Here is an 11,020-nt window from a genome sequence, read left to right as displayed (position 1 = left end):
CTCTCTGCTGTGGCCAGGGAGTGCAGTGGAGGATGGCCCAGGTGCTTGGGCCCTGCACCCCATGGGAGACCAGGAAAAGCACCTGGATCCTGGCTCCTGCCATCGGATCAGCGCGGTGCGCCGGCTGCAGCGGCGGCCATTGGAGGGTGAACCAACGGCAAAGGAAGACCTTTCTCTCTCTGTCTCTCTCTCTCACTGTCCACTCTGCCTGTCAAAAATAAAAAAAATAAATAAATAAAAAGACTAGCTAATGAAATGAGGTACCAAATAGAAACAAGGTAAAATAATTAAAAACCAAGATGCTAAATTATCACTACTTGTAATGATATCATCATATAGCAAAGGAAAATATGATAGTTAACTGTAAATTTCATAAAATTAGCAGAAGAGTTTAATAAATAGCCATATAGCATGCTAATACAGATATAAATAGCACTCCAATTTACCAGTGTTATACTGCTATAATTGACAATGAGAAAAAATCTTCCCTTCATAAAACAGCAAAAAATGTATTCTTGAAATGCATGAGAATGACAATAAAAGTAACTACCAAAAATGGCCTTTATTGAATTTCAAAAGACAGGGAAGGAATGCTCAGAGAAATAAAATTTGAGGAGATTTGTTTTATGGATTTTTTTCTCAAATTAGGAATCATAAGAAGGAAGATAAGCCATTGAGAAGGACCTCCTTGAAAGTTAAATGTTACAGAAGGTGAGTTGCTGAAACTCATCTGATTAAACAAGCTGAGTTAGTAAATGAACTGACCCAGTTCCCTACACAAATTAGATATTTTACTAATAACTATTCCTTCTCCTCCTTGACATGATCTTGTTCTATAGGGAATTTCAGTCATGGAAATACTGTTTGTCTGTGGGCAAGTCAGAATAAAATAAAGAAATGTGTTTAACTGGATCCTCATCAATAGACTAATAATGATATTTGGAACAAGTACTCAGATCATTATGATAATTTGTCTTTTACAAAGAAAAAGAATCTACTGCATTAATTCTGCAAATAATTGTCCTAATTCTTCAGTTTGCACTACTAGCATTGATTTGGTCAAAATAACATACATAGCCCATGATTATCATTTTATTTGCATAATTGTTCTGGGAGGAGATTGGGTGGGAATTTCTTTTTTTTTTTAACTTTTATTTAATGAATATAAATTTCCAAAGTACAGCTTATGGATTACAATGGCTTCCCCCACATAACGTCCCTCCCACCCGCAACCCTCCCCTTTCCCTCTCCCTCCCCCCTTCCATTCACATCAAGATTCATTTTCAATTCTCTCTATATACAGAAGATCAGTTTAGCATACATTAAGTAAAGATTTCAACAGTTTGCACCCACATAGAAACACAAAGTGAAAAATACTGTTTGAGTACTAGTTATAGCATTAAATCACAATGTACAGCACATTAAGGACAGAGATCCTACATGAGGAGTAAGTGCACAGTGACTCCTGTTGTTGACTTAACAAATTGACACTCTTGTTTATGGCATCAGTAATCACCCTAAGCTCTTGTCATGAGTCGCCAAGGCTATGGAAGCCTTTTGAGTTCACCGACTCTGATCATAATTAGACAAGGTCGTAGTCAAAGTAGAAGCTCTCTCCTCCCTTCAGAGAAAGGTACCTCCTTCTTTGATGACCTGTTCTTTTCACTAGGATCTTGAGATCCCAGGGAATTTCTGTTTTGAAAATTGTTTCTTTTCCATTTCTCTGGTTGTGTTCCCATGTGATCTTTTATCTTGAATATCAAAGATAGTGCATGGTGGACTGTGACTTATTCAGTCAATCCCACAAGATAACGTTGACTATACAAAGCTGAGAATGGGTCATATCAAACCACTTCTTTTTTGGCCCTGTAGATAGGTGCAGAATCAAGATTTTATAGAGGGGCTGGCACTGTGGCGCAGTAGATTAATCCTCCGCCTGTGGCGCTGGCATCCCATATGGGTGCTGGTTTTAGTCCCAGCTGTTCCTCTTCCATTCCAGCTCTCTGCTATGGCCTGGGAAAGAAGTATAAGATGGCCTAAGTCCTTGGGTCCCTGCACCCGCATGGGAGACCAGGAAGAAGCACCTGGCTCCTGGCTTCAGATTGGTGCAGCTCCAACCACTGTGGCCATTGGGAAGGGCCAACGGAAGGAAGACATTTCTCCCTCTCGCTGTCTGTAACTCTACCTCTCAAATAAATAAAAAAAAAACCTTTAAAAAAGATTTTATATAGATAAAAAATTATCAAAAAATTAAGTGTTTATATTCCTAGTCACAAGGCTATGTGCCATCTGGGGAGTGAACCAGCGGATGGAACATTCTCTTTCTCTCTCTCTCTCATTCCAACTTTAGTAGATGTGCTACCAAAGTGAGTTCGCTTGTGCCTTCTCTCTCACTCTCTCTCTGTCTCTCTCTCTGCCTCTCTGCAACTCTTTCAAATAAATAATAATTCTTAAAAAAAAAGAAGAAGAAGAAGAAAAGATATTACTGGTCAGATCTCAGGAAAAACAATCTGTGTGACGGAGGTTTATTGAGGTGTGCTTGCAGACAGGACTGAAGAAAGAAGGATTAGGCAGAAGAACATAACAGCAACCTTACAAAGGCCTCAGCTAATCCCCTAGGAAGTCCTGGAGTTAGGATGGTCCTTCACTGTTTTCCAACATTAGGAAAAAATAAAGCTTATGTAACCCTATATAAACTAGTTTTGAGTGTGAGTTGCCTTCCTCACTGGAAGGGAGAGTAACCCTGGCAAAGGCAGCTCTAGTCCATCAAGGGCAAGTCCCAGAGACTCAGCCAAGTGCGACCAACTGCCAACATTCCCAGTAATTGGAGAAATGAGTTTTTTAGAACTGAAGAGAAGGGATCTGTACAGAATGCTACAGTATCCACTAATCCATGACCTGAGGATATTAGAAAACAACATTTTTTAACTCCAAAGCTTCTGTCCAAGAAGCATGTCATCGACTTTACTGAGCTGAGAATCAAAAGAACTATATCCCTTCTAGTCTCTCCTATTAAAAAAAAAAAAAAAAACTTGGAAAGCCACCTTTTCTCTCTCTCTTCCTCTGTAGTATTACATTTTTTGACGAGAAAATCATCTATGCTCTCATCTATCTTGACAATTTTAATTTAGTGCCTGAATTTTCAGCAAAATCAATAGGAAAAAATTTTAAAAAGAAGTCATGTCTCATAAAAAGTTCAGTTTTGTTTAGATTTTAAAGTCTTGCATCCTATTATCTCTTAGTTAAATTAAATTCCAAAGCTTCAAAAATTTTTTCAAGTCCCTTTGATAGCGTTTAGTACAGCAACATCTTAACTAAATCTAAAAGTAAGAGTTAAGTCCCAGATGAAGGATGAAGATGATTGATCACAGATTTCTGATGTGCTTAACCCAGGATTCAAGACTGCTGAATTCAAGCTAGGAAATCAAAAGAACTCCTTTAATCATAAATCCATCATCATCAGTTTTTCCAAAGGACTAAAATTGCTAGTGAACCTATAATGCATTTTATTATCTCTGCAAAACCGAGTGTGTTACATTTCTTCTACTGGGAAAAAGCAAAGAGCCACATTCTCTCCTTTATTGTCTCCCTCTGTCATGCTTTGTAAAGGTCATTAGCCACATCTGGGGTCTCCATTATTCAGAATAACCAACTGATAAACATAAAAAAGTCATCTACCAGGCTAAATATATAAAATCCAGCCATCTTTATTTGGATACTTTAGTATAGTTACCTGGGAAAGGTGCAAGGGAAAGCTAAAATGACTATATTGGATTTACTTTCTCACTCTATTAGGACTTGTGTAGCATCTTTGTCCCTTAGAGGAACCAAATGGAGAGACGTAAAAATAAAGGATATTGATCTTCTGGCAGTAAACTTCAGGAAGAATAGCTTTTTGCAAAAGAGCGGCTTTATTTTAACTAGTTAAATATTTCACATCATGTGTGCAACATAGCATTTTCTTTAATGTGTTCCGTTCCTAGCTCTGCCTTTTATTTTGTCAACAAAAACTTTAATATTAATGATTCATGCCAAAAAGAGGCTGAAAATATGTAGTTAGGAATAAAAATGACTTCTCTTTTGGCCCTAAGCAGGAAGCTGGCTTGAACTGACAGTAAACTGCCACTGAACATGAAATCAAACATGTGTAAGCCATTGAGTTTTACAAAATTTATAAGTCGTTTACATTCGTGAGATCACATTTTTACTTATTTCCAACAATTTTCTATTAAAACACACTGATGTGTTTCCTGCTGTTTTAATCCAGCATATGTTTCCATTTTCTACTGGAATGTTTCCATGTACTTGGATGTGATTGTACTATAATTTCTATATAACTCTTCTAGAATATGTAATGATTAGGCTGTGCATTTTGGCAATACTAAGTAAATGCTATACATTTTGCAAAAACAGTCATACTGCTTGGTATATCCCTTCAAGTTTCCAAAACTAAGAAGACCCATACAAATAGTCATTAAAGACTGGTAAGCCAACAAAATCAATAAATCATATCTGATATCTAAGTCACACTTAGCTGTGCAACTAGTTTGTTTCACTTTCATTTAGCCTAAGACATGCTAAGTGAAAGGATAGAGAATAAACCAGTTTCATGGACTGCAGATCCAAGGATCATTACAGATGTGCTTCACACAACTCCCTTCCACTGTTCTTCTACTCCAAATATCTTCAAGTGCTGCCTTGAGGTCTGTACACTTCTATCACAACCAGAGTAATATTTGTAACAATATGGACAGGAAACACACAGCGAACTATACCCTGCAAAGCTCTCATTTATCAATGAAGGTGAAATGAAGATCTTCCATAACAAACAGAAATTGAAAGAATTTTTAACTACCCGCCCAGCCCTACAAAAGATGCTCAAGGATGTGCGACACACAGAAACAGGTACATCACTACAAAAGAAGGTGAAAGCAGAAAATCTCCGAGTAAAAGTACAAAGGAAAACCAAAGTAAAAAATAGGACTATTAGCAGAAATATAGCAGGGCAAAGTCATTATATAACAATAATCACACTGAATGTAAATGGTTTTAACACTCCAGTTAAAACACACTGATTGGCTGAACGGATTAAAAAACAAAACCCAACTATTTGCTGCCTACAAGAAACACATATCACCAACAAAGATACACACAGACTAAAAGTGAAAGGACAGAAAAAGATAATCCATGCCAACAGCAACCAAAAAAGAGCTGGTATAGCCATCCTAATGTAGACAAAATAAGCTTTAACATAAAACTATTAAAACAGACAATGAAGGGTACTATGTAATGATTAAAGGATCAATTCAACAGGAAGATATGACTATCATAAATGTATATGCACCTAATTACAAGGCACCTTGCTACTTGAAAGAAATGTTAGTGGGTTTAAAGGGAAACATGAATGCAAAAACAATAGTAATGGGGGAACTTCAATACCCCATTTTCAGCAAGGGACAGACCAATGGAATTGAATAGAAACACCAGAAATCAATCCAAGCTCTACAACCATCTTAACTTTGACAAAGGAGCTAAAATCAACCCCTGGAGCAAGGACAGTCTATCCAACAATTGATACTGGGAAAACTGGATTACTACATGCAGAAGCATGAAACAAGACCTTTACTTAACACTTTTAACCAAAACCCATTCAAAATGGACTAAAAACCTAAACCTATAAGCCAACACCATCAAATTAATAGAGAACATTGGGGAAACCCCACAAGACATTGGCATTTACAAAGAGTTCTTGGAAAATATTCCAGAGGCCCAGGCAATCAAAGCCAAAATCAACAAATGGGATTATATTAAAAGCTTCTGCACTGCAAAAGAAACAATCACTGAAGTGAAGAGACAACCAACAAAATGGGAGAAAATATTTGCAAACAATACAACTGATAAATGCTTAATAACCAGAATATATAAAGAGATCAAGAAACTCAACAACAACAAAACAAACAATCCAGTTAAGAAATGGGCAAAGGACTTGAGCTGCCATTTTTCAAAAGAGAAAATCCAAATGGCCAATAAATACATGAAAAGATGCTCAAGATAGCTAGCCATCAGAGAAATGCAGATCAAAACCACAACGAGGTTTTCACTTCACCCCTTTTAGAATGGCTTTCATACAGAAATCAACAAACAACAAATGCTGGTGAGGATGTGGGGGAAAAGGAACCCTAATCCACTGTTGGTGGCGATGCAAACTGGTAAAGCCACTATGGAAGACAATGTGGAGATACCTCAGAGGTCTGAATATAGACCTACCATATTGTGGGGAGCAACTGAGACTAGACTAAATTACTGGAACTAGGACTAATTCTATGCATCTGATCTCCCACAATATGGCGCTGAGAGAGAGCAAACAACTTCTACGCAGCTGCCTCTCCAATTCGACTGATAAACTGCAGGAGCTGACCCTGCTCCTGATTGGAGGAGAGCAGCGTGCTCGGCGTGTGGGCAGCAGAGCATGGATTGGTGGAAGAGGACTATAAAGGAGGAGAGTGACAGCATGCACCAGAAACACCTGAGGAACATCAGAGCAGCCCCTGAGAGAGCGGCCAGCGGTGTGCCACTCCTCCGCGGAAGCGGGGAAAGCGGCGGGGTGCCGCCCCTCCATGGAGGCGGTGGGAGGGGGCAGCAGCTAACCCGGGATGGCGTCGTTCCTTCGTAATGAGGGAACGGCAGCTAACCCAGGAAGAGCCGGGCAAAAAGAGCAGCGCAGGGTCTAGTGTCGTTCCTCCGTGAATGGGGGAGCGACACCATATGACCCAGTAATCCCACTCCTGGGAATCTACCCAAGGGAAATGAAATTAGCAAATGAAAGAGCTATCTGTACCTCCATGTTTATCACAGCTCAATTCACAGTAGCAAAGACACAGAATCAACCCAAATGCCCATCAACTAAAAGCTGGATAAAGAAATTATGGGATATGTACACAAGAGAATACTACCTAGCAGTAAAAATAAATAAATAAATAAAATTAAGTCTATTCTGGTCATTTGCAACTGGAAAACATCATATTGAATGAAATAAGCCAGTCCCAAAGGGACAAATGTTATGTATGTCCCTGACATGTGATAACTAATAGAGCACCTAAAAGACAACATGTAGATGAAATTGAAACTTTGAGAAGAAATGATTATGAACAGCCCTTCTCTTGACTGTTAAGGAAAAGCTTCTTATTCTCTATTTTTGTTTATCTTTTCCATTTTTTTCCTTTATCCTATTTTCCTTCTCTTTTTCTCTTTCATATGATTCATTGAATGCTATACTTAACATAGAGTTAATCATATATGTGTAAAGTTAATTGAAAATAGATCTTAGTAAAGAATAAGAGTGAAAATAAGAAAGGGAAGAGATGGGGGGTGGGAGTGAAGGTGGGGGGCATGCACAGTGGGAAGAATCACCAAGATCCTAAAGTGGTAACTGTCAGATGTATGAAGTTCAGAACTTCAAAGCAGTATAGTCCTACATACATTCATACGGATTTACTTCTAAGGGTACAACTTAACAACTAGCCATAAGACCCCAAAATTCCTTAAGCTGGCTGATAATAATAGTAGCTTAAGTGTTAAAAGATCAAGTGTATAAGAATAAGTGGTAAATTGACCATATAGATAAGATCAAGAGTTAAAGTGATCATATAAATAGGACTAAGTGTTTGGAACAATAATAGACAGAATTAAAAAGGAATGAAGGCTCCAACATGGGAAGCAGTCCATACAGCAGACTCATAGAATGACAATCACTTTAAGTAGCACTCTGACCTCAGAATCAGCCCATAAGGCATTCTAGTCTGGCTGGAAAGCCCAGGGGGAGCATTTCATGCATGGAAAGCCAAGACACTCTGGAAAAAAATGTCTTACATAAAGGACCCCTGTGGGTGAGACCCCAGTGAAAAGAAGTGGCTACCAAAAAAGGGAGTACTTTTCACTGAAGGGAGGAGAGAACTTCCACTTTTCTTATGGCCTTGTCAAGCTGGTGAATCCAAAAGGCTTCCATAGCTGAGGCAGCTCATGTCCAGAGCCTTGGGTGATCACTGATGTCATGCCCATGCGTGTTATTTGTTAAATAAACAACAAGAGTCTCTGTTCACTAGCTTCGCATGCAGGACCACTGTTTCAAAAGAGTTGTATCATGTGACTAAATAGTAATACTTGTTCTCAAGAATCACTTTCATTTAGTGTTATTAAATGGAGGATAATACTATGTCTCATAAGTTAAAGTTACATCTGAGAGCATCCTTGGGTTCTTTGTTAAAGACAATTTTCTAAAAGGAAAGAAGGGAGGAAGGGAAAAGAGGAAGGGGAAAAAAGCAAAATCACCTTTGAGAAGCGGTAACACAACAGCCCTTGTCTACACTGTTGAGGAACAGTTCTCTTAGTTTTTTTATTCCATTCTCTTTTTCTTTCTGTTTCTTTTTCTTTCTCAGACTAAATGGGGGAATGAGGGGAGGGCAGATATGGTGGGAAGAATTACTGTGTTCCTAATGTTGTATTTATGAGATACATACAAATAAAAAAATAAAAATAAAAAGTTATCTTTTGGAGATTTAAAAAAAAGAAATTCAAATGGACAACACAGACATGAAAATAGGATCAGAATCAGCAGCCAGCAAGGAAAAGCAAATTAAAATCATATTAAGGCTCTTCTTTACCCCAGTTACAAAGACTCTCATACAGAAATCAGAAACAATGAATTTCTGTGAGGATATGAAGACAAAAGTACCATAATTCACTGTTGGTGGAAATGTGAACTAGTACACCTATTGTGGAAGACAGTATAGAGATTCTTCAGAAATCTAAAAAATAGATCTATCATATGACCCAGCCATCCCACTTCCGGGAATTTACCCAAATGAAATGAAATCAGCATAAGAAAGAGCTATATGTACCCCATGTTTATTGCAGTTCAATTCACAATTGCTAAGATAGGGAATCAATCCAGGTGACCATCTAGCAATGATTGGATAAAGAAAATGTGGTATATATGTACTATGGAATACTAGTCAGTTGTGAAAAAGAATGAAATACTGTCTTTCACAACAAAATGGATGCAACTGGAAACCATTATACTTAGCAAAATAAGCCAGTATCAAAAAGACAAATATTATATGTTTTCCCTGATGTGTATTAACTAATAAGAGTACAAAAAATGTAATGTATATGAGCAAAATTAACATTTTGAGATTCAATGATTGTTTACAGCCTCTCTCTCTACTGTTGACAAACAGGTTTTTTTTCTTCTACTATTTGTTGAATTCTTGACTTAGAGGAGGGTTAAGCTTAGGAGTATAAAATAAATGGAAAGTATGTCATTGTAAAATTAAAAGATAGAATAAGAAAGGAAGGAGGAGGGAAAGGTAGGAGCATGAGCTCCTTATATAAATTTAAAAATTGGAAAAATATCCCATATAAAATACCTTAAAAGAATGGAATTTCTAAATTTCTCTGTCAAACTTAATTGACAATTTTTTTAACTTTTATTTAATGAATATAAATTTCCAAAATACAGCTTATGGATTACAATGGCTCCCCCCCCCATAACTTCCCTCCCACCCACAACCCTCCCCTTTCCCTCTCCCTCCCCCCTTCCATTCACATCAAGATTCATTTTCAATTCTCTTTATATACAGAAGATCAGTTTAGCATACATTAAGTAAAGATTTCAACAGTTTGCACCCACATAGAAACACAAAGTGAAAAATACTGTTTGAGTGCTAGTTTTAGCATTAAATCACAATGTACAGCACATTAAGGGCAGAGATCCTACATGAGGAGTAAGTGCACAGTGACTCCTGTTGTTGACTTAACAAATTGACACTCTTGTTTATTATGGCATCAGCAATCACTCTAGGCTCCTGTCATGAGTTGCCAAGGCTATGGAAGCCTTCCGAGTTCATCGACTCTGATCATATTTAGACAAGGTCGTAGTCAAAGTGGAAGCTCTCTTCTCCCTTCAGAGAAAGGCACCTCCTTCTTTGATAACCTTTTCTTTCCACTGGGATCTCACTCACAGAGATCTTTCATTTAGGATTTTTTTTTCCAGAGTGTCTTGGCTTTCCATGCCTGAAATACTCTCATGGGCTTTTCAGCCATATCCACATGCCTTAAGGGCTGATGCTGAGGCCAGAGTGCTGTTTAGGACATCTGCCATTCTATGGGTCTGCTGTGTATCTCACTTCCCATGTTGGATCGTTCTCTCCCTTTTTTATTCTATCAGCTAGTATTTGCAGACACTAGTCTTGTTTATGTAACTGACAACTATTTTTAAAGATCTATTTATTTATTTGAAAGGTGAGTTACAGAGATAAAGGGAGGTAGAGAGAGAGAGAGAGAGAGAGAGAGAGAGAATCTTCCATCCAGTGGTTCACCTCCCAAAGGGCCACAATGGTCAGGGTTGTGCCAGTCCAATGCAAGAAGCCAGGAGCTTCCTCTGGGTCTCCCACATGAGTACAGGGGCCCAGGGACGTAGGCCAATCTCTGCTTCTTTCCCAGGTGTGCAGCCGGTACTCGAACTAGTACACATATGGGATGTTATCACTGCAAGCCATGGCCTAACTTATTGCGCCACAGAGCCAGCCCCTAATTGATAATTATTTAAAGTAAAAGACATATAGTTACAGCTGCTAATTACTAAAAGCATGTTCTTTTGGAACAGGTTTTTACACTTGATCTTAGCCAAAAGGCCGAGAAGCGATGGAACAGGTTTTTAGCCTACACGCTAAAATCCTCTCATATCACATCAGAATATCTGGGTTTGAGTCCCAGCTATGGCTCCTGATTCCCGCCAGTGTAGACTCTGGGATCAGCAGGTACTTGAGTCTTGAGTGCTTGATGTCTGCCACCCATGTGGAATTAAGTTCCAGGCTCTTGGCTTTGACTTGAACCAGCCTCCACTATTGCAGGCATTTGGTAAATAAACAAGTAGATGGGAGAGCAAGGTTGCTCGTTCTGTCTCCATGTGTTTGTGTGTGTGTAGGCATGCATTTGCCTGCATGTTTTTCTGCCTTACAAG

General features: G+C 38.4%; 1 pseudogene; it reads right to left on the bottom strand.

Annotated features, from left to right (window-relative positions):
• Positions 1-10,531: 10,531 nt before the first annotated feature.
• LOC138844854 (U2 spliceosomal RNA) lies at positions 10,532-10,703 on the bottom strand (annotated as a pseudogene).
• Between the last annotated feature and the right edge of the window lie 317 nt (positions 10,704-11,020).

The sequence above is a fragment of the Oryctolagus cuniculus genome, chromosome 12 (genome assembly GCF_964237555.1).
Source record: "Oryctolagus cuniculus chromosome 12, mOryCun1.1, whole genome shotgun sequence".
Classification (NCBI taxonomy): domain Eukaryota; kingdom Metazoa; phylum Chordata; class Mammalia; order Lagomorpha; family Leporidae; genus Oryctolagus; species Oryctolagus cuniculus.
Note: the sequence above shows the minus strand (reverse complement) of the source record. Positions and strands in the feature narration are given on the sequence as shown.